Source organism: Mus musculus, chromosome X (genome assembly GCF_000001635.26).
Source record: "Mus musculus strain C57BL/6J chromosome X, GRCm38.p6 C57BL/6J".
Taxonomy (NCBI): domain Eukaryota; kingdom Metazoa; phylum Chordata; class Mammalia; order Rodentia; family Muridae; genus Mus; species Mus musculus.
Window position 1 is genome coordinate 153,605,254 of NC_000086.7, and position 25,149 is coordinate 153,630,402.

A 25,149-nucleotide genomic window follows, 5' to 3' on the forward strand; every position below is an offset into this window, starting at 1 on the left:
CCTGGAGGAACTCCTGAGAGAGTCTCTGTTTAGAGAACATTTCATTCCAACCTAGCTATAGAACAATGTCATCACTTTACATGTCTTTGGTATGTGCATCCCACCCAAACTCCAGATACTGCCCAGAGAGTTTTGCATCCTAAGTTTATTCATTAATACACCATAAAGCAGACAACAAACTACTATGGAGCAACAATCACAAATAATTAAACACATAATTATTGACTGGTGGGCACCACACAAGTGTCCAATGTGCAAAGGAGGTGAATGAAAGTCCAAAGAGCTTCAACTACAAACAACTTCCACCAGGCAATTAGTGACATAAAGAACTGGGTGACTAGGTGGGGTAGTGTTGTGAAATAACTACTGGTCCAAATTTTCTTTTTTTCTGTACTGTTTCCCCCTTTTACTTGTTAACTTTTATCCTTCTATTCATTTTTTTTCATTTTCACTTTTTCCATACCCATCAACATTTTTTATTAGACACTTTATTTACATTTTGAATGTTACCCCCTCTCCTGGTTTCCCTCTGAAAACCCCTTACCCCATCTCCTCTCCCCCTGTTCACCAAGCCACCCACTCCCACATCCCTGTCCTGGTATTCCCCTACACTGGGGCATTGGGCCTTCCAGAGGACCAAGGGCCTCTCTTCCCATTGATGACCGACAAGGTCATCTTCTGCTACATATCCTGTTGGAGCCATGGGTCCCTCTTTGGTTGGTGATTTAGTCCCTGGGAGCTCAGGGGATACTGGCTAGTTCATATTGTTGTTCCTTCTATGGGGCTGCAAACCCCTTCAGCTCCTTGGGTCCTTTCTCTAGTTCCTCCATTGGGGACCCTGTGCTCAGACCAGTGGTTGGCTGGCTGAGAGCATCTACCTCGGTATTTGCCAGGCACTGGCAGAGCCTCTCAGGAGACAGCTATATCAGGCTCCTGTTAGCAAGCATTTGTTGGCATCCACAATAGTGTCTGGGTTTGGTGACTCTATATGGGATGGATCTTCAGGTGGAGCAGTCTCTAAATGGCCTTTACTTCGGTCTCTGCTCCACACATTGTCTCAGCATCTCCTCCCATGGGTATTTTGGTCTCCCTTGTAAGAAGAACTGAAGTATCTACACTTTGCTCTTCCTTCTTCTTGAACTTCATGTGGTCTATGAATTATATCTTGGGTATTATGAGCTTCTGGGCTAATATCCAGTTATCAGTGGGTGCATACCATGGGTATTTTTTGTGATTGGGTTACCTCACTCAACCCATCAACATTTTGAAGCAGGAACTCACTATGATTTGTCTCAAGTAAGTTATCCTTCTGCTTCTGCCTCCAGACAGTTGAGTGCTGAGATAGCATGTATGTAGACCACATTCAATATTTTTTTAAAAAAATTATTTTTACATAAATTTTGTTGAGTTATTTGTCATGATTGACTTGACTGGATATTTAATTTTTTCATAGATTTTTTTCTTTTTTTCTTTTTTCTTTTTTCTTTTTTTCGAGACAGGGTTTCTCTGTATAGCTCTGGCTGTCCTGGAACTCACCTTGTAGACCAGGCTGGCCTCGAACTCAGAAATCCACTTATTTCACATCATTTTGACCTTTAGTTGTTTTGACTACTACTTTGTTTTATCCTTTTTCATTTTTATTATGATTCGAAAATAGTGATTTTTTTCATCTTTGAAATTTTATTTGGTTTATAAAACAGAAATGGCTAACCCTTAAAGTAAACATGCAAAGACTCATAACATAACAAATTATTGAATTTTGTGCAATTAAAACCATATAACTTTAACCTCAGCAGTTGGAAGGGAAAGGCAAGTAGAACTCTCTGAGTTAGAGGCCAGCCTGGTCTACAGAGCAAATTCCAAGACAGCCCAGACTACACAGAGAAATGAGCAATTATTTTAGCATCACAACTGAGCAGGTGAGATTCAAACAACTACTCTTTGAAATGCTATCTTCATAGTTTTGATACTCCCCTGGGAAAGGTGGACCCAGTGGGATGGGGGGGGGGCTTAGGCTGGAGAGGAGACTTGAGGGAACTCTAATGATTTATCTTTTTTCTGAGACTCAACTTCCACATTTTTCAGAAGAAAATTTGTTATTAGATTTACTGTCCCAGCAGAAACAATAAGTGACTGTTTTGACAATAAGTGACATTTCAAAACTTGTGAGTACTTGTGAGATGGGGAAGAAAGGTGGCAGGGATTAGAAAAAAAATCACTTGTCTACTTGTGACATCCTTGTTTGATGTTTTAAAAAAGAGTTAATTAATTAATTGATTGATTGACTTTATGTGTGTACACGTGTTTGTGTGTATTGCCTGAGTGAGTACAGAACATGTAAGCTGTTTGGATGGTGTGTGTGTGGGTGTGTGTGTGTCTGTGTGTGTGTGTGTTGCCTGAGTGAGTACAGAACATGTAAGCTGTTTTGCATGGAAGCCAGAGGAGAGTGTCACATCTCCTGGAGCCACAATCACAGGGAGTTATGAGTTGACCAATGTGGGTGCTGGGAGTCAAACTTGGGTTCTTGATCAGAGCAGCTAATGCTCTTAACTGCCGAGCTCCATTGTTCTTGCTTTTTTTTTTTTTGTTCTTGCTTTTGAAGAGACAATTTTGGTGTACCTTACTCCTAAGTGCAGCAGACAAGGATAGACTTTGCAGCAAGGAGCAGACATATCAGAGACAGTAAAATCCGAATCTCTTGCTTGCAAAAATAGGGAGATAGAGTTTTAATACTGATCTTATTAATTGAATATGTCTCAAGTGATCTAGCAGTTTCTAATTCTAAAGTCTCATTTTGGAATTGTATATCACCATGAACATAATCAGCAACATGAAGTGACTGTAAGGCACTATTACATTTCTTCTTTTTTTAAGATTTATTTATTTATTTATTTATTTATTTATTATGTGTAAGTACACTGTTGTTGTCTTCAGACACTCCAAAAGAGGGTGTCAGATCTCATTACAGATGGTTATGAGCCACCATGTGGTTGCTGGGATTTGAACTCATGACCTCCAGAAGAGCAGTCAGCACTCTTACCTGCTGAGCCATCTCTCCAGCCCTATTACATTTCTTTTAGTATTATGTGGTAAGACTGCAAAAGGACAACTCAGGTTTCCTACCCTGTGCTTGTTGGAGAGTTGTCAATGTAAAGGGTATTGGCAGAAGTGATTGTGGAATTATGATGCTATTTCTTGAATTTACCTCTTCATATTAAAGCTTGGTGGTGGGATACAGAAATATACCAGCAGCTCATTGCTGTCAGGGAGCATGTATTTCTTGGCACCATAACTACTGCTACTTCTACTGACTGAAAGTTTCATGATGGATTTAGTATGTGTGTGTGGGGGTCATGGCAAACCAGATAGCAGTGGTTACTACAAAAGCTCCAAAGCCTATGAGCATGTTGGCTAGAAGGGGACAGAAGGCACTGCAATATACCAGATCAATTTGTAGATTTCTGTGGTGTTCTAGTATAGTGGCTTCTTAGGCTGCATACTTATGTAAGAATACAACTAAATGGCTATGGCTAGATATGTCTACCACACCAGGGAATAACCTCTATCACGTGCCCTTTAACATGAACTCAGAGGTACACATTCCAGTGATGCCACTGTGCACCAGACACACACACACCTCTCTGCTTTGCTATTGTTTGTTTTATTGATTATTCATCATGTTCTTTCTTATAAACTTTTTATTTTCATTACATTTTCTTTCTTCCTTTCTTTTTCTTTTCCTTTCTTTCCTCTAGATCTCCTTTCCTCTTTTCTTCCTTCCTTCCTTCCTTTCTTTCTTTCTTTCTTTCTTTCTTTCTTTCTTTCTTTCTCTCCTTCTTTCCTTCTTTCCTTCTTTCCTTCTTTCTTCTTTCAAATCTGAGGATGATGCTATTGGAGTTCTGACAAAAACAATGGACAGTGGAGCAGGGGAGAATAACCGTTGGTGGCTGCCAGGAGAAGGAAGATAGAGGAGAGAGCCTTGTTGTTTGCAGTGGGGAGCTCTCCAATTATCCAATTATCCACATGACAAATGGAGAGCTGGGACTCAGGAAAAAGCAAAAAGGCCCAGAGTGCTAGGAAATGTATCCTAAGCCTTTGTCCAGAACCCACCTTGCTCCCAGACAAAGAAAAGGATTTGTTTTGTTTTGTTTTTAAAGGATATGCTTTTTTGAGTCCTAACTGAGGACGGGAGGAGGCGGCATGATACAGGTTCCATGGTGCTTATTTTCTATTTTTTAGCCCTTTACATTGTTCTTTGTGACACTTACTTTTTTTTTCCTTCCTGATTTTGTTGGTACTGGTATTCTGGATGTTATTCTTTTCATTTGTTTCTTTCCTTGATTTGTCTTTATGTGTTCTGTATTGTCTTTCTCTTATGTGCCATGAGATATCAAACCAACCATTTCAAACATATTAGGTCAATGCTCTGGCACTAAAGCTACACCCGCAGCCCAGTGGAGAAAACCTTAACTTTTTTCCTTTTAGGATGAATCTCACTCAAACTTTAGCAAAGCCTTCAACTTAAAGAATACAAGAAGGTAGAAAGGCCCATAACCACAACTAGATAGAGAAGGAATACACCCAGGATTGACTCCAAGGCCATCTATCTACTTCATTGACAACAGAGCAAAATAACACTACTGTGGTAGACACTGCTTTTATAAGAGACCTCCCCATATTCTTTCAGTTCGTACACCATTCAAAAATTTGGAGACATAAGCATGGAGAAAATACAGTATATGTTCTTCCATCTACACTACATTTCTCAGAACTACTGGAAAGCCATCACTCTTGTAAGACCTACAAAAAAGCAAGATTCCAAAACTCTGACACAGTAAAATCGTGTCAAAAGTAGTAGATAAAGTCAAACAAGGTACAGGAAACTAACACCTGGAGTATAATCAGATTTAAGTTTAACATTGACATAGTGTACCTTTGGTTCACAAGACATCTCGAAAAGGCATGCATCTCTTTGGGACTTTCATCCGAAGGGTGGAAGGGGCAACATGCCTCCCCAGAATTGGTCCCAAGGCACTGATGATATCTTAGATTTTATGTTCCACATTAAAGGAGAATAAACTACAGAAAACATGAAAAAAAGATGGTATCTTTTATATATGAGTAGAAGAGAAGCCCATCATACTAGAAGCATACATCTCAAATGGGCCGCTTGCCAGGTATCTGACCATGACAAAGAAGAAAGTCCAGATACAATCTGACATTAGGCCATGACAGAGAAGTAAGTTCAGGTAGGGACCTGACATTGGCCAAGGTCAAGGAAGTGAGAATCTGATTTTATCATAGAACAAAAGAAGTAGGCTTCAGGCAAGATTTTGGGCTTGGGCAAGAAAGTGGGCTCAGGTATTTTGGTCATTTTGATAAGCCCTTGGAAACAACTGTCACAGGAGTGATCACAGGACTTTGCTTACTGCTTTGCTAATTCCTTATTGTACTGCTCACACTTAATACTTGCATGTAATTAAAATGGTATAAAAGCAGACTGGGAAGAATTAAACCTGCATTCAGTCTCAGAATTGACTGGGGTCATGCTACAAAACAAAACAAAACAAAACAAAACAAAACAAAACAAAACAAAACACCATAGATACAAAGGGAACATGAGTCCTGCAAAAGTTCAGAACTCCCTATTGACAAATGCCAAGCACTATGACATAGATTGCAGGCCAGATAATTCAAAAGATGCTATAAAAATGATAATTGAACTCAATGAGGATACTAATGAAAACAGCTGAATAAATTAAGAAAGACAATACAAGATATGAAAGAGCAATTCTAATAAGAAGACAGATCTTGAAAAAATAAATTCAAGTCTTGGAAATGAAAAGCTCAGAAAATTAAAGAAATAATTAACAAATGAGATTACACCCATTTACAAAAATCATCTAAACAGGAAGAAAATAGCACAGTGGGAAAAAATCTTCCCATGGTTCATCTGAAAGAATTAATATCTCTAATTCATAAAACCTCAAAATACCTTAAAATAACAAATAATACAATAAAAACTTAGCAAATGATCTGGGTAGATACGTTTGGAAAGAAGCAATGTAAATAGCAAATAAATATATTTAAAAATGCTCAGTTCAATTTACAACCAGCACTCAAAACTATAAGATACTGTTTGCCTCAGTCAGAACTGTTTATCATAAAAAGAAAATTAAAAAAAGTGAGAGTCTGAAGAAAAAACAATCTCACGCAAATTTGGTGAGAATGTAAATCAGTACAAAACCAGCCATGATGGAAAACACTATGGAGGCTTGTAGCCTCCCCTCCCCCAGCCTTAAGGGTTCCACTGTTTACACCTGGATGGAGCTTGCCCGCTCAATCGTTCTGCCACGCCCACTGCTGGAGCCCTGCCGCTTTGCTGTTCCTAAACCATCACGTGGTCACCCTGCTACTGGACTCCAAGATTATCTGGCGGGAATCGGGCCCCCTTCCCCTGCTTCATAACTGCGTGCGGAACAGTAAAATTGAGCTTATATCAGAATGCCTGTCTTAGCTACATTTCTTTCTCTCGTCGCCTAGCCCCTCTTCTCTTCCAGGTTTCCAAAATGCCTTTCCAGGCTAGAACCCAGGCTGTGATCTGCTGGCCGGACACAACAGAGGCTCATAAGAATTAAAGTATAACCAGTATCTAATCCACATAAACCAATCCTGGATATTTATCCAAAGAGAATGACATTAGTATGCAAAACAATTCAACTACATACTCAAATCTGTTATTGCACTATTCACAGTATCTGAAATAAAGAATGTCTAAAAATAACCCAGAAGAATTAATGACATATATAATATATAATGTATATATTATTTATAATATAAATATATGTATATTTAATAGAATCCACATTATTATACCATTAAGTACTACTGTTCTTTATTTTCTCATCATTGTGACAAAATATATGATAGAACAACTTCAAAAGAAGAAAGAATAATTTGACTCATAGTTTCATAGGGCTTAGCCCATCATGCCAGGGAAGGGAACAGAACAGTTCACATGACAGTGGACATGAAACAGAAGAAGAGGGTATAAGGAAGTTTCAGGGCAAGCTATAAGTCTCAAACTACAGTGCCTCTGACCTTCCTCCAATGAGATTTTACCTTACACTTGCCACCATCTTTCAACAATTCTATAATAATGTGAATTTATCAAGACATCAGCTCATTCACTAGACCCAAACATTCTGTATCTAATTGTCTTTTGATGCATCGCCACAGACAGACACAGTGTTATGTTTCACTAAAAATCTCTTCTAAAATTTGTTTTATTTATATGAGTACACTGTAGCTGTCTTCAGACACACCAGAAAAGGGCATTGGATCTTATTACAGAAGGTTGTGAGCCACCATGTGGTTGCTGGGAGTTGAACTCAAGACCTCTGAAAGAGCTCGTAACTGCTGAGCCATCTCTCCAGCCCTTGTACATCTCTTTATGTTGGTCTTCTCTTCTTTTATGTTTAGTGACCACTTCACTAATATCTCCCCAGGCAGTCTATTTGACAGTTACAATTAACCATCACAGCCACCATTCAGTCACAAGGAAGCACTAAGTTATGTAATTCATAGGTAAATGAATACAAGTAGACATCTTAATTTAAGCAAAGCAAGCCATACACAGAAAAACATTATCACAATTTTTCTATTTTATGAGGAAACAAATTAATGAAATTTTGTCTAAAGAAGCCAGTGAGATGGCTTAGGGGGTAAGACACTTGCCACCAAATCTGACGATCTAAGTATGAGCCCCCAAACCTGTATGATGGAAGTAGTGAACTGAGTAAAAAAAGTTTTTCCCTGACTTTCACAGAGGTGTTGCCACAAATCTAGGTGCTGTAATAAGACATTTCAACTGTGTCTTAAAAGTACATAGGAATGATTATGGAAAGGGAAAGGAAAACGGGAAGGGGTTGGGAAGGATGGGCAAGAGAAAGAAAATGAAGCGTTAGTAAAGCATGTTGATAACATGCATAAAAAGTCCTAGTGAAACATCTGTATAATTAATGTGTATCCACGCTTATAACATCAGAAATAATAAATACCACTTGTGATATAAGTGAGAAATTGAGCAGAGAGATCATAAAATTGAAAACATTAGAATTAATGATCTCCGGAGATTTTAAGAAAATGGCAAGTGATACTCACATATTAACTGCTGGAATTTCCAGGAAATAAGCCAGAAACAGCTGGAGAGCAGGCACTATCTGAGGTAGATGTTATCAGAAACTGGAAGAAATTTCACTAGCAAAGAATGAAAGCTCTAGAAAATAGAACAGAAAAAGAAAGACTTCATCATGGGGGACTAGGTCCTAAATGGGGACAACTCAGCCTCATCTACATAGCGAATGCAACTGCAGAGGGCAGGAACCAACTTCAAAGACAAAGGTTCTGAAAATGCAGCATATTGTCAAAAAGAGAAAACACAGAGAACAGGCTGGTATGGGGTAGAAACAGAAGGAGAGAGGGGGGAAAAGGTAGTAGAGACTCAAACCCCACAATGGATACTGGGTGGGAGCCATGGTGGGAGGGTTGGTGAACAGGGGGAGGGGGGAGGGGGAGGGGAGAGGGGATTTTCGGAGAGGAAACCAGGAAAGAGGATAACATTTGAAATGTAAATAAAGAAAATATCTCATAAAAACATAACTTATTACTGGTACTAAATCCAGAATCATCAGTAAACATCCATCAGGAACCTAAACAAACAAACAAACATGCCTTTTACCTCTTCCTTAGACTATCAGATCATTAAAGTACTGTGCTCCCAGAGAACTGACCATTTCCCAGGAACCCCATCCTGAGCAAAGGGAAAGGCTCGAAACCCCAAGCTAACAAGAGGAGAATCATGCCCATCGTTTTACCAGTTTATGTCCCAGTTAAATTAACAGATGCATTTGCATCTTTCATGATTTTTGTTTTCCACTTTTCTATAAAATTGTAACTGCTATAGGAAAGTCAGAAAATACGCTCTCTACTCAATTTGGTCTAATTGTAAGCAAGCTCGTTATTCTCTACCAATTTCCATTTTCCAGCTTTCTTTAAAATAGGGGGAAAGTAGGAAGTAGGTTCATGGAACTAAGTGCCTAGTAACTGCTTTGCTGAAGGCAGGCAGGAGGCAAATGCTTGGCTAATGGGTACCACTTGTTAAACTGCCAGATCATTTCTAACTTCTCCAAGTCTTGTCCTACTTCTCCTGATCCTTGTGTGTTTGTTGTCTACAAACACATATTGCTGACTTAGTAAAAGAAAAGAGGCTTTTAGATTTTTATCTGATTTTTTGTGAACATTATTCTGGTTGTTCTTTTTTTTTTTTTTTTTCCTGGCAAAAATTGCTCTCCTTTTTCATTAGATATTATCTTTATTTACATTTCAAATGTTATCCCCTTTCCTGGTTTCCTCTTCAAAAACCCTCTATCTCCTATCCCTTCCCCCTGCTCACCAACACACCCACTCCCACTTCCTAGCCATCAGCTGATTTGTTCTACCACTCAGCTCTGGGAAATAAGCTGCCAATTCCTAATTCCTAGTTGGTTCTTTATGATTGGGCGAGATGATAGATTTACAGAGTTGATCACAAATCTCATTTGTTTTTTTTTTTAAAGTCCATTACTGTGCTGGAGGACTGAACCAAAGGACAGAGGCAAAAGTCCCACTCTGCATCATCCACTCTAGAACTCAGGACAAGTGTCATGGGATCATACTCTTATAGGCTTGCAGAACACCTCTAGATAGAGAAGTTTTTCCCTTGGATTTTTTTGATTCAGAAAAATACAGTGTTCCACCTGGTTGAATCTGGCTAATAGTTGGGAGCTTTCCATAAGAAGAAAAGCAAAGGCAAGTGTCTAAAAGCTAGGATTTAGTTCATGGCAGCTTATTGCTTACTTATGCCTAGAGAAAGACAACTCAGTGCACTGGCCTCCAAGTCACATGCTTAGATCAGTGAGGAGGAACAACATGAAGACCTGCTACAGACTAGTCTCACTTGAACTTTACAAATAACTGAATTAAAATAATATGGGTGGTGGACATAAGTCCAATCACTGAACTGATCCCAGATGTGTAAGGCTCAATGCAGAAAATCAAGAAACATGAAAAAAATCAAGGCAAATCAAATCCTTAAAAATGACTAGTTCTACAATAATGGAGCCAAGTGGGAAGAGATTAGACAAAACCCCAAAGTACTTAAAAAAGATGATTGTAAAGATGTTCAGAAAAGTCAAAGAAAACAAACTCGTGAATGAACTCAAGGGATAAGTAACAAAGAACTGTAGCAAATAAGGAAGTCAATATAGGATAGGAATGAGAAATTTCAAAAAGAAATAGATAGAAAATTCAAGTTGAATTTTTAAAAATGAAATGCTCAATAAATCTAACATGAAACTTAGTGGCAAGCTTCAACAATAGGATGAATCAGATGGAAGAACATCAGGGCTCAGAGACAAGGTTGATAAATTACATAGATAATAATAACATGATAAGAAAATGTGAACAGAATATGCAAAATTGATGAGATATTTCAAAGATCAAATTTACAAGATATGGGAATAAAAGAAGTATAGACTCAAGACCTACAGAATGTATTTAATAAAATCATAAATGTTTGTAAATGTTTTCTCTCATTTAGAGAAAAAGATGAGCATCGAGAAACAGGGAGTGTTTAGAATATTAAATATACAAGACCACAAAAGAATATCCTAATTATATTATGTTATATTATATTATATTATATTATATTATATTTTTATAGTGAAGACACCAAGTACACAGAAGAAAATAATATTGAGAGCTGACAGAAACACAAAGTCAAATATAAAGCAAACGTATCAGAATATAGGAGGTTTCTCAGAAACTCTAAAAGGAAGAAGTTCATGGAGTAATGTACACCAGTCTTTATGAAACACAATTACTGTCAGCACAGATTGTTATATCTAAGGAAGCTATCTTTCATAATTGAAGGATGAAGAAAAATCTTACATTATAAACATAAATTAAGGAATTTATGACCACTCAGCCAGCTCTGTAAAAATGCATGAAACTTTTCAGCAAACTGCAAAGAAAAAAACCTACATCTTTTAGGTCACTTGAAAATACAAACTGCATTAAAATAATGTATAAACAAGTAAGTATTAGAAAGGTACCAGACATTGCAGAAATAACAAAGTAGCAAGAACCAGAAGTAGTTGGTTAACACAAAACAAATTCTCTTTGTGTGTGTGTATTGGGAGGTTTCATTTATTTGTTTTATCTTTTGAGAGGATAAAGAACATAAAGTTAGGTGGGTTAGGAGGTGGGAAGGATCTGGGAAGAGTTCAGTGGCAGGGAAAACACATTCAAAATATATTGTATGAAAAAAAGACTTGAATTTTAAACAAGAAAACGGGGAGAAAAAAAATCAATACATATTTTCCAATAGACTCTCCCAAACAAAAGATGCAGACTATCTGACTTCATATAAAGAAGATTCATCTATTTGTTGTGTACAAAAAAAATCACATTACTGGCAAAGACAAACACAACCTTAGAATAGTATTATAAAAAAGATATTTCAAAGAAATGAACTTCACAAGCAAGTGGGTATAGTTTTACTAATATTCAGCAAAATAGACTTCAAATCACTTTTACTCAAAAGAGATAAAGAAGGTCACTTTCTGGACTGAGAAGATTATCAATATGGCTCAAAAAGCAAAGGCACTGTCACCGTATGAAAACCTGAGTTTGAACCCTATGACCAACACCATGGAAGGATAGAAGAGAACCCTGCAAATTGTCCTCTAATTTCCACATGTACACCATAGTCAACACTTGCCCCCAAATAAACATGTTTTAAAAAGACACTTCTTATTTATTAAGGAAACAATCCACAAAAACAATTCTTTATGTACACACATCAAACACTGAAACTCCTAATTCCATAAAACAAATACTACTGAATATAATACCACTGAATGATCTCAATACAACAATAGTGTTGCCTTCAGTGTTTAAGAGTGTGTATTGTTCTTGCAGAGGGCCCGCCTTTGGTACCTAGCATACATATCAGATCACAATCACTCATAATTTCAGCTCCAGGGATCGGATTCACTTTTCTGGCCTCTGTGGGCAGCTACATATACATACACATACACATATACTTACACTATTAATGATAAAGCTTTTTAAAGCATGCCTTGCTTCAGGCCTGTGGCCTCCAAACTCTTTTTGTTTGTCAGCCACCTCTGCTATATAAGTAATTTTCTTCATAGAAGAAAACTTCCCCAAATTAAGGAAAGGCATAACTATACAGATACAAGAATCACAAAGAACCTGAACTAGATAAGATAAAAAAAAGAAACACCTATGACCTATCATAGTTAAAATACTAAATATATGGAACAATTTAAAAACATTGAAACCTCCCTCCTCCCTCTCTCTGTCCCTTCTCTCTGACTCTCTTGTCTCCTTGATCCCTTTCTTCCTTTCCCTCCTTCCCCCTTCCCGTCTTCTCTCCACATGTTCCTGGATGGCCTTTTCTCCTCCTTCTCCTCCTGCTCCTCCTCTTCTTTTTCCTCTTCCTCTCTCCCTCTCCCCCATCTCTCTCTCTCTCTCTCTCTCTCTCTCTCTCTCTCTCTCTCTCTCTCTCTCTCTCCTCTCCCCTCTCACTTTCCTTTCCATGCCCTAAATAAGCTCTGTTTTACACTCTTAAAAAATTTTTGAAACCTACTAGAGAAAAAACAGAAGTGACATATAGAGGAAAAGTCATTAGAATAATAGTCAATTTCATAGTGAACACATTGAAAGCCAGAAGATCCTGAAGTAATACTATCTAAGTTCTAAAACAGCGTGACTGCCAACCTAGATTGCTGTACCAAGAAAAACTATGCAGCATAATCAGAGGAAAAAGAAAAACTTTTTATGATAAAACAGCCTAAAAAATTTCACATACACAGGCAGGCAAAAGAGTGAGGGACAGCCCCCTGCTCATTGGGAGAGGATATGCCTAGTCCTGCAGTGACTTGATGTGCCAGCTTGGGTTGGTATCCAGGGGACCTCCCCATTCTCAGAGGAGAAGGGGAGGGGGAGGATGGGAGGACTGCAATCAGGATGTAAAATGAATAAATAAACAAGTTAATGAAAAATTTACATGCAACCCCTTCCACACACACACTAGATAGAATACTAGAAGCAAGCACTCAAACTAGAGAAAGGTCTAAATAAGCACAGCCAACAGATTCTAGAAATAAAACAAATGAAGCTATAATTTAACAAGGTAAAAGCACAACTAAGAACACAGACCAGCAAAGGCATCCAAATGACTATAAGCTGCATATACCTTTTAATATTATTTCTCTTAGTGGCTTCAAGTCTCCATTCAAAAGACACAGGCTAGATGAATGGGTTAAGAAACAAACTGCATGTATCTGTTGTGTACAAGAAAATCATCTTAGCTTTAAAAACAGGCAGACCTTAAAGTGAAAAGACAAAAAATAATACTGAAAAAAAGGGGTCAGGAAGTATGCAGGCAGTGCCATCCTTATATCTGACAAATTATATTTCCAACTAAAACTAATCAGAAGATACAAAGAACACTGTATCTTAATCAAGTGATCAATTAATCATAATATCACAACACTAAATATATATGCAACAACCCCTGATTTACATGATTTCCTAAAACACATACTAATGCAATTAAACACGTAGCTACTAACACAAACCCAATAATTGTGTATAATTGCAACCCCACTTTCTCCAACAGAAAGATCATCAAGACAAAAATAGAGGAACCTAAGAATTAAATTACACCTAAAAGATATCTGTAGACTATCCCCTCCAAACACCAAAGAATGTACATTCTATTCAGTAGCACACAAAAGTGTCTCTAGATAGACCACATGCTAAGACACAAAACAAACCTTATCAAATATAGAAAAATTAAAATAATCTTATGTATGTATCATGGCCAAACATAATGCAATCTAACTTAAAATCAACAGGAAACAAAACTCCTGTTAAGTGTATAAACTCATGGAGATTAAACAACTCATTGCGGAATGAGCAATAGGTAAAAGAAGAAATCATGAAAGAAAGGAAGATATTTCTCAAATTAAATGAAAATGAAAACAACATAACAAAACCTGTGGGATGCATTAAAACACACAGTAAGGGGAGGCCTGTAGTCCTAAGTGTCTACATTAAAAAATCAGGAAGACCACTAGTAATGACTTAGGGATGCAAATCAAGAACTTGGAAAACAATACAAGTACAAACCGAACTCCAAACCAGCAGACAACAAGGAAAAACAAAAATATAACCAATCCTTCTTAAATGCTTCAAAAATAGAAACAGAAAGACCACCCCTAAACTCAGTCTATAAATGCAAGTTCTAGTAACCAAACAAGGTAAAGACAAAAACAACCCAAAAGGACAGAATCATATCCCTGATGTCCATATGTGTATAACAGTTTCCTCCAAATTGAAACATTCCACCTTGCAGGGAAGCGCTTTACTCAAGAAGAAAACAGTTCAAAATAGCTTCAGGAAGTCCCTGAAATCGACCAGATTCTCTAGGCCCCTCCCTGAAAGAGGTGCAAAACAAAACAAAACAAAATGACAAAAACAAACAAACAGCCCCCCAAACAAACAAAAAACAAAAATAAAAACCAAGCTCAGTTGCATAAAAGACTTTGCAACCAGGCCATCTGCCTGGAAGAAATGAAGATTGGCTGCATGAAACAGGTTTAAGACCAGAGCTGCTTTAGGCTGTGCAGTGAGCTCCAGGTTCTTAGCTTTTGTGAGTTGTCACCAACGCTGGGGTGGGCTTTGGGGATGCAGCTGTCTTGAGTCATTTCTGCTTCTGTGCATAACCCCTAATCCATACTCCTGCAAATAACTCCAACAAAACTCATAGGAACACCAAGTTGGACTTTGGTGGTATCTATACTCTGATCTGTTGTGGGTTCCCTATTTAGGGTGAGTAGATGTGTGTTGCATCTTCCCAGAAGTCTGTCACACAACATCACCTCTTCTTTATATTACTTATTAGTATGCTTAGATTTAACATTTTTTGTATTTTTGAAAGATATACGTAGGAATGGTGGACCACCTTGAAAAGACCAAATCTCCTTATTATAGGCATAGATGAGGAAAGAGATCACAGGACAAGGGAATAGTCCAGATTATCCAAAAGATCATAGGAAAAAAACACCCTCCAAATTAAGGAAGGGCACACCCATTCAAATACAAGATACACAGAGAATACCATATAGGACCAGAGAAGAAAATCCCCATTGCATATCATAATTAAAACTCTGAATATGCAGAACAAAGGATATCCAATGTTGTGAGAGGAAAAAAAAAACAATAACAACAACACAAACCACCTGTAAAAGAAATCTATTAGAATAACAACTGAATTCTCAATTGAAACTTTAAAATCAGAAGAGCCTGGGGAGATACTCCAAGTTCTTAAAGACCAGGAAGGTCAACTTACACTACAGTATCCAGGTTTAATAATTTTTTAGTGTCTAGTTTATCTTCTGCATTTTCTAGTTCTTTTCCTTACTAATATCACTGGGGACATAGTGATGTTTCCAATTGCTTCTTACAAAATCTTAATTTCTGTATTATTTACAAATTGATGTTTTTCTGTTGTAATTTTGGCTGTCTACTTTAACCGCTCTGAGTGGCAATGGGGATCATAACCCCAAGAGAGGTCTGTGAAATAATAACACATAAAGGACAGAGGCATAAAGGTAATCTTGAAACACATGTAAATGCCAACAGAGGTCCAAATCAGAACAGATAAGTGAATAAGAAAGGGAAATGAGATACCATTAGAGATAATGAGTTCCCAATAAACAAGGCTTTTTTACAGGGGACCTGAGTTTGATTTCCAGTACCCATGTCAGGGAGCTCACAAGTGCCTGCAACTCCAGTTCCAGGGGATTGAATGCACTCTTTTGGCCTCTGGGGAGTGCTTCAATCACATGTGCATACCCTACAACACACATACACATGATTAAAAATAAAAATAAATCTTTTTAAAAAATCAATAAGTTACATAAAAATCAAAGTGAACCTCACCGATAGATGAGATAAAGAAGAAGAAAGAATACTAGGTTTTGGAGATGAAAGAAATATTGAATCTATGAAGCAATACATTTCATTGGAGGACCACAAGAAACAAATGAAAAATGGGGTAGAAAATGAAATATATTCAGTCTAGTAAGTCAGTAATTGCCTGGGCTGAAGAAAGAACAAGCAGTTATCAAATCAACTTGGAAAAATTAATAACAGCAAAATGAAAAGAATCATCAAAATATTCTCAAACAGAACTCTAAATATGAATAACCTAAAACTTTCAATCTTACTAGCAAAAACATCACACTCAGATTAAAACTGACAAGAACAAAAGGATACACCAATTAAAGGAGGCAAAACAATTAGAAATAGTAATACTTGAAAGACAGACATCAAGCCAAAAGATGTCAGAAGGGAAATAGTTCACTACATACTAATAAAAAATAATCTATCAACAAGATATAATAACAATATATGCTGATTTTCTCTGTACCAAATTTGACAAAATTTTTTACAAAGAATAAAGAGACAGATAATTCCAGATATAGCATTCCTGAGTATGTACCCAAAGGAATCTAAAGTGAGCACACCAGAGACGCACATCCATGTTCCTTCCAGTAACTATTGGCATTAGCCCAGTTATGGAATCAGCTTATGTGCCCATAAATAGGTTAATGGATAAAGAAACTGTGGGTTGTGTGCATGTGTGCATATGTGCACACACACAGCTGTGTGTGTGTGTGTGTTTTAAAATGAGAAGTGGATGTAAACAAGTATAATAGAGGTGATTATTACTATATAGCCCATATAAACTCTTGGTTGTGACTAAGGGATTGTAAACTGCAACTGGATTATACCAACTAAATGCCTGAAAGAAGCATAAACCAGTGGAGGTGCCTGGAAGAGCTTTAGACCAACCAAGACACCTGGTAAAGGACACTTTCAAACTTGTTGAGCTGCCTGCAGGCTGTGCAGTGTGCTCCTTGTCCCCAGCTTTGTGAGCTGTCACTGTGCTGGGGTAAACTTTAGTGATGGAGCTGTCTTTGAGTCGTTTCTGCTCCTGTAATTAACCCCTACCCATATTCCAGTAAATAGCCCCAATAAGACCAAATTGGATTTCGGTAATACTTTGGTGTGTCATGTGAGTTGATGTGTATGTTGTGTGTCCCCAGGAAAGGTTTTATCACACAACATGATTTACTCCTGAGCAGAGACATGACAGAACTAAAGAGGAATTGGGAAAGATTGTTCCTGGCTATAGGTAGCAAGGCATACGCACCTGAGGCCAAGCATCCAGGGAGGAAATTCTGGTAGAGTTGTCCTTTTCCTGTATGGTGCATGTTGGTGTGCCCGCGTGCTGGCAGCAGTTGCATAGTTCTCTCATGAGCAGTCAGGATTACGAGTATATGTTGGAGGAATCCCAGGACGGCAGTCTTGATCTATCTGGTACGGAGTGGCATGTTTGCTTAATGAGTGAGGTCCACCAGGTGATTATGAAGATGCCCTGAACACTGATAAATGGTTTAGAGAAAATTTTGCAATCTTTGAGGTTAGCACACAAGCATCAAGACTGTCAGCAAGCAGCAGTTGAGGTTGCCTGGCCACTATTCTGTGTAGTTAGAAATGTGTCTGAGGCTAAGATAGTAGCCTGGCCAGAAGCTGTGTGTGTAATGGAGCAATTAAATAAAAGAAGATGCAGTAGCATACTCTAGGTTAGCCTCTGATTTGGCAAGTAAATAGATAAACAAGAGGATGAAAGAGGGGTGGGAAAAACAGTAGAAGATACCCCTCAACTTTGACCTTTGGTAGAAAAAGTGGGTAGACCTGTGACTCAGCATACACATACAGATAGGAGCCTTTAAAATGGACCAGTATAAGAAACTATGGTAGTCAGGGAATGTTCAGTACCTGAGCTGCTGGAATTGTGAGAGATGTTTAAACAAGCAAGGAAAGAACCTCTCTCAGCCTGACTTGTGAGGCCAGGGTCATGGGAGCAGATGTAATCAGTCGGACTGCTGTGGGGACAGAAAAACTGAGTATGTAACTTCCCATCCTCATAAAGGCTGAGATGGCATGATGGAACTTACTTCCTCTCTGACTGACTGGCTTATCAGAGCCATCAGGAACACTTGATTATCTGTGTCTGAAGTCCCCATAAATGTCTAGTTATGGAAAACAATAGGGGGAACAGATGCTATCAGGGGCATTAGGAACAAGTGAAGCTGTGATGGAAACCAGGTTCACTGGCCAGATAGAAGTACATTCACAGAGAAGTTGAAGAAAAGGTTAATCTAGGCAGCCCGAAAGGCTGGTATGGAGCTTTGATGGCTTTGCTGGGTTCATTGTTCTTTGAAGGGCGTTGTCATAGCTCAGTGATTTAGACTGGCATGTAAGGAGATCTTAAAAAGTGAGGAAGCAACTTAAAGGCAAGAGTAAGAAGATAAAGCCAAGGAAGAGGTCTGCCTGGGTTACTTGAGCAAGTTTTGGGTCGTGCAGTTTCTAAGGGTTGGGGGCAGGATTGATAGAACAACGAACTGTATGCTAAGGAACTAAGTAAGACTCTAAAGCCTGAAGAGCAGTTCCCAGAAGACATCCATGGTAGAACAATACAGCTGAAGTTGATTAAACCTGTCTGAGAGGTTATCCTCCCATGTTAAGGAGGGTACATTTTCTTTCAAAAACAAAAGGTGATGCTAGGGGTAGAGATGGTTTGCCCAGTCAGGACCTCCCGCAAGAGCCAGGTATGGTGAATAGGGAGGCTTCCTGAATAGTACCAACCCAGGGCCTGTCTGACCCAGGGAATCAGAGGTGCAGCAGAGGAGAGCAAGACTATTTTCCCCTTGGGGACAGAGTAGAAGGTCTGAGAAGATTGAAGTCAGGCCCACTGAGTTTATCAGGAGTGGAGAAATGTAGGAAGGCTCCATGGTAGAGCTCCAGGATATGGAAACATAATGACTCAGAGAGAAGAATGGAAGATTGCAGGGAGCTGGTTAAGTTAGCATCTCCTATCTGCTTCATAATCAACCTTGATCTGTGAAGGAAGCAACTGATTCTCGTGAATGGAACCTTTCTTTTTCATCATATTTTTATTATTTAAGACAAGTTTTAAATTGAAGAATATTTTGATATATTTGTCCCCTACTCTAAGTCCTTCCAGATCCTCTCCTCCTCTGTACTCACCCGACTTTAAGATCTTTCTCCAAAACAAACCAAAAACCCAATCCAACCACCCCAAATACACTCCAAAAGAAAAAAAAAGTACCAACAAAACTCCCCACCAAACTGTAACTAAATAAAAGCACGCACAGAAACTGTGAGTCCATTATTTGTTGGTCAAGTACTCCTGAAAATGAGGCCTGTCCTGGAGTGGTTGATATATCCAGTTTTATACTCTGTTGGAGAAAACTCATTCTCCTCTCCTAGCAAGTATAAATGACAGTTTATAGCCTTTGCAATAGTGGCTAAGTTTTCATCCATCCGTCCATCCATTGATCCATCCATCCACCCGTTAAGTTCTTTTTAAATATAACAAAATAAAATATAATTATATAAGACAAAAAACTATCACATGGATATTGGAAAAGACAAACTAACAGAAGGAAGAGTCTAAGAGAAGGCATAAGAAACTGAGACCCTGTCATTCACACACTCAGGAACTCCATAAAAACACTAAACTGAAAGGTATAATATGTAAGTTGATGACCTGGTGCAGACCTGTGCAGGCCTTGTGTATACTGCCTCAGTCTCTGTGAGTTTGTATGAACTTTACTCATGTTGATTTAGAGGGCCTTGTTCTCCTGGTGTCCTCCATCTGGCTCTTAAACTCTTCCTGTCTCCTTTTCCATAGGGTTCACTGAGCTCCGAGGGGAGGGATTTGATGGAGACATCCCCTTTTAGTGCTGAGTGTTCCAAGGTGTCTTATTCTCCAAATGTCTGCCTGTGGGGCTCTGTGTTTGTTTCCATCTGCTGCAGGAGGAAGCTTTTCTGATAGTTGCTGAGCAAGTCACACTAATCTATTAGTATAGTATAATGTACTTTCCTTTAGCAGTATTTGTCTTTCTGGGTCCCTGGTTTATCCGGTCTCAGGTACTTGGCTACCCAAACAGTATCAGGGATGGGTTCATGGAGTGAGCTTTAAATAAGAGCAAATATTGGTTGATTACTCCCATAAGCTTTGTGCCTCTATTGAACCAGCTTATCTTGCAGGAAGGTCCCTAATGTGTATTGATGGGCTTGTAGGCGGATTGGTGTTTACCTTTCTTCTTTGGTAGCAAGCAGAATGCCTTCCAGTACCATGAACACTAGCCTGTGGGGGTTAAGTATTATGCAGGAACAGCTTGACTTCTCCTTGTTCAATGAGTTGTGTAGCTGCTGTCTTCAGCAATATGACCTTACCATCAGTTTGTGGAGAGCAACCAATAAGCTGTGTTGTTTGGGGGTTCCTCTGGGAGCCCTTTAGTTGACAAGTTGATTAAATCTATCCCTTTCCCAGTATTGCAAGCTTCATTTGGTGATAAGAGATGTCCAGTTAGGGGCTCTATCCTCTTTTTATTTGCAACTTTATTTAGCTCACACCCATATATGTATACATTTTATGAAGCTTCTACTGTATTAGTTTTCAAATACAACTCCTCAAATGGACCTTAGTTTTAATTGGTTCTCCCCATATCCCCTCCCTTGCCACCTCTTCCTCACTCCATTTTTCCAGTCCCCCCACCTTGTTCATTTATAATTATTCTATTTCTCCTTCCTAGAATTATCCCTCCCTCCCTCCCTCCCTCCCTCCCTCCCTCCCTCCCTCCCTCCCTCCCTCCCTCCCAGTCCTTAACTCTATACCTAAACTCCTTGGTTATATGAGTTGTAGCATTAATGACTTAACAGCTAACATCCACCTATAAGTGAATACATATCATATTTGTCTTTCTGTGTGTGAAAATCCACTACTTAAACATGCCTGCTGCTTTGCTATATGGTGAACAGAGTGTGAGTAAATCTATCAACAGTAATTTGAAAGAAATTAATAAACCTTAGCCACTGTAGAGTAAAAACTCTGCAATCGGCTTACTCTCCTGATTTCAGATGCAGTTCATATGTTAGTACTGATGTCAGAATAATGAAACCTAAAGGTAAAGAACTTGCACATCTTGGGTGGGCAAATGGCAATTTTATGGAAGATTTAACCCATTTGTTTGAAAGCACTCTATGCAGTTCTGCTCTGTAGTACTCACCAGGGTGAGCTGGATGGGAAGTAAGCCCAGTCTTCGAGAGGGGATATTACCTTGGCAGCTCCTGTTACTACACACAAGAAGGTAGCCTTGAGCAAAAGCACTTTTCACCTTTGAACTGATGTAAAGGCAAGATCATTTAGTTTCCTTGTTTGAAGTGATATAGATGCTAAAAACGTAATTGGTTCAAATGGTTTTTTTGTAATTAGTTTGGTAGAGAAATCATTATCACATGCAATTAAAAAAATCTCATTCTTTATTAGGAGAGGTCTTCTCTGCTAGTACAAACTTTAAGAGGCAAAATATAAGTCAGGATATTAGGAAGGTAGGTGTCACTCTCAGATTACAAGATCAAGTAAACTAACCAACTTGCTGAGTTTGTTACAAGTTAAAACTGGTAAGATGTATGTATTCCCTCCAAAACCTCAATATCCATCCTGAAATTTTTAACCCTCAAACATGTCCATACTGTGAATTCAAAGAATTAATCAACCACAGTTTAGGTTTTTCAGTCATACACTGGTTGGATTTTTGTTGTACTTTGGTTTGGTTGGGTTTTGGGTTTGGTTTGTAATTTGAAGAAACAGGATTTATTCTGGTTCACAGTTTGGCTCAGAGGGTGCCAATGCTGCAGGAGGCTAATACAATGTCTTACAGCCAGGAAGCCAAAGAGAGTAGCATTTTACTCCCTCTCGCCTATTTATACAGTCCAGCACCTTGGCCCATGGAATAGTACCACCTGCATTTAGGGTGATTCCTCTACACGCAGTTAAACTTCCCTGAAAACCCCTTCACTGATGCTGCCCATAGGTTTGGTTTGTTGTTGTTTATTGTTTTTGTTTGTTTCTTTGTTTGTTTGTTCATCCTGAGGGATTCAGAATCTGGTTAAGTTGACAATAAAGAGTAGCCATCACAATTACTGATGTCACGTACTTGCTCTTCTGCAGTACTTCTGTACCTACTTTTGTTCCCTAGGTACAGTATCTTCAGCTGTCAACTATAATGTAGCATATGGCAGTGCTTCCTTTTATAAGAGTCACAATCATATGTATTGAGCACATTTCTTTACCAACTTTGTCCACTGGTAAACATTAACATCAGCTATTTCAAATAATACAGTCTTCAACATAGAGTGCAGATACTTCAAGATCCTGCCTTCATCTGGGCAACTGAACAGCTAGAAATGGGATCAATGAATTATGCAAGGAAATAGCTTATGCCTTCAACACATTACAGGAAAGCTGAGAATTTTGACTTTTTGTACCTCTGGGAAAACAGTAGAAAGTGATATAAAGCTATTCCTAGCTGCTTCAAAGGTATTTCAAAATAAGAGGCCACCATATGAAGGGCTGAATATTCATTAAGAAGAGCTAAAATGGTAAAGAAATGGATATCAGAGTGGTTCTAGCCTATGATAAAAAAAATTAGTCCCCCAAATAGTTCCTTCTTTCATTCAGAGCAGGAGATGCACTGTTTGATGAATGAGGGTGTCAGTAACAGATTTTAGTACCAGTCTCCCTTTTTCTGACTCCATCCTCTGTAGTCTGCTTTTTCAGATAGAAGCCAGAATTATCATTTTAAAAAGTCTAACTTCATTCCTTAATTTAAAAGTCTTCCATGGTTCCCATTTATTTTCTTATTATTACCTTGAAGTCCACACACAATCTTTAACTACTCCATTTACCTAACTGCATCTCTATCTTGGCCTTCCCCCAACTCTTCTCTGGCTTACTCCATTCCAATTAAACTGGCCCCTTTATGTCCTATTCTTCAGAAACATGTCAGGCATCATTCCTTCCTCGGGGCCTTTTGCATCTCCTTAAAATATTCTACCTGTAACGCACTTCTCTTTAAAATCATCATTACTAGCTAGACAAGGTGGCATACATTTGTGATCTAAGTATTCAAGTGACTAAGACAGGAGGATTGTGCTGAATTTGAGGCTAACATAGATTACCTAATGAGTTTCATCTAATGAGAGCCCCCTTTTAAAAAAATTCTTCTTTCATTTTATTGAAGTTAGTGAACAATACTCTAAGAGGACTTCCATGCCTATCCTATACAGAATAATACTGCCATCATTTTCTCATTTCCTTGCTTTGGTCTCCTTTGTGATGCTATTTAGTTGATTTAGTTTATTTTAAGGAACTTGGTTGCGTATTTCCTCCATCCAAATACTGACCTCATGATGATGACGATTGTTACATGTCCTGCGCAATGCTGAACCCCAACCCCCCTAGAATTCTTCCTGCCACACAATGACCCAAAAAAAATTTATGGATAAAGGAAGGAAACAGGATCATTTCCTGACAGAAAAATAAGGTTAACAGGGGTGTCTTTCTGTTTTTAAACATGATCGGCATGTGTTTTATTTCTTAAAATTCTTAAAGCTAGAGAGATAGAGATTCAAGAAAAAAGAAACAATGTAGTAATTTTAGAGTTCAGTCTCCAGAGCATATAAAGAAGGATATAAAGAAATCTGCTTGAGTGACAGATTCAGTTTTGGAAAGGAGAGGAAATTCTTTTGTTTTTTTCATAAAGAGAAATAAAGAAAAGGGTACATTTACAAGTAAAAAGTAGCATTTGGTGAATACATGCTTCATGTCAGGTTCTGTGCTTGTGATTACTGTTTTAATTGTATTTATTATTATTATTATCATCATTATTATTCGTGTGTATGAGATGTGTAGGGAAGAAGCTTGCTTGTGCTATGGGACACATATGGAGGTCAGAGGACAGCTCTATGGAATTCTTTCTTCCACTCTGGACTCCAGGGATTAAACCAAGATCATCAGGCCTGTGTAACAAATATCTTTATGCACTGAACCACCTTTCCAGTCTTATTTTGGTGTTTTTGTGTTTGTGAACATCCTTATCACTTAGTCTCAGTGAAAGATCTTGCTTGGTACATGTTACTTTGACCAATTTTTGAAACACCATCTAGCACCAGTTAGCCTATAAATTGCTACCTAGTCCAGACTAGCCTCAAACTCATAACCATGATTTGACTGCCTCCGTCTCCTAGGTACTGATATTACTGGTATGTATAAGTACACTTGACTTGTGATCACTATTTTTAAATGAAAACCTATGATTTTAAGGTATTTTTTCACTATCATACTAGCAGAAAATAGTAGAAAGGTATAAAAAGTCAACTATATTTAGCTAAAAAACCCAGGACACACACATATTTCATCTCACACATGGAAAACCTGTATGGGAGAGTACTGGGACTCATTTCTAGCAAAGTAAGATTTTCTGTAAATTAATCTGCTGAGATGAGATGAAGGAGGCTAAGGAGAGTATAGGACAGTTACCAGGATGAGATGATAAAGAACAAGGGAAAGTCTAGAGTTGCCTTGAACCTCACACGTAACCATGGAAAGGGAGTGTCAGGAAGAACATGTTCTTTGGCTATGTTCTGTACACACATGGAGAAAGGGCATTGCAACACCAAGACAGTGCAGTCTACTTCCTGTATTTACCTCAATTGATAAACTGCCTGACTTCTAAAACCTTACCTAGACACGTAGCTAAACTCTCACTGAACCACAGTCTTGCTGGACTAGTTTTATCAATTCAGGCTTCCTTGCATGAAACTCCCCTGATTAGTAAAGAAAGTGGGCTGATTATTATAACATATGAAAGTGGACAAGTAATAAGGAAAACCAAACCAAAACAAAAACAACAATAATAAAAAAAAAAAAACCCACAGCTCTGTACAGAAAATGCAGTGAGCCTCACTGTTTTGAAGGAACACAGACCCTAGTGTATTCTTTAACTCATTTTCTAGGATAGTAGGTAGTAAAAATGACTCCATGGGAGTAATTTACAAAATTTTGTATCTAAT

General features: G+C 38.2%; 1 long non-coding RNA gene across 1 annotated transcript in view; it reads right to left on the bottom strand.

The window, feature by feature from the left end:
• Positions 1–18,038, bottom strand: part of Gm39543 — a 55,278-nt gene extending 37,240 nt beyond the window's left edge. Inside the window, exons 1-2 of the long non-coding RNA XR_878282.1 lie at positions 17,983–18,038; positions 17,354–17,517 (exon numbers count right to left, since the gene is read on the bottom strand). This is a non-coding gene — a long non-coding RNA (predicted gene, 39543). The remainder of the gene's footprint in view (positions 1–17,353; positions 17,518–17,982) is intronic.
• Between the last annotated feature and the right edge of the window lie 7,111 nt (positions 18,039–25,149).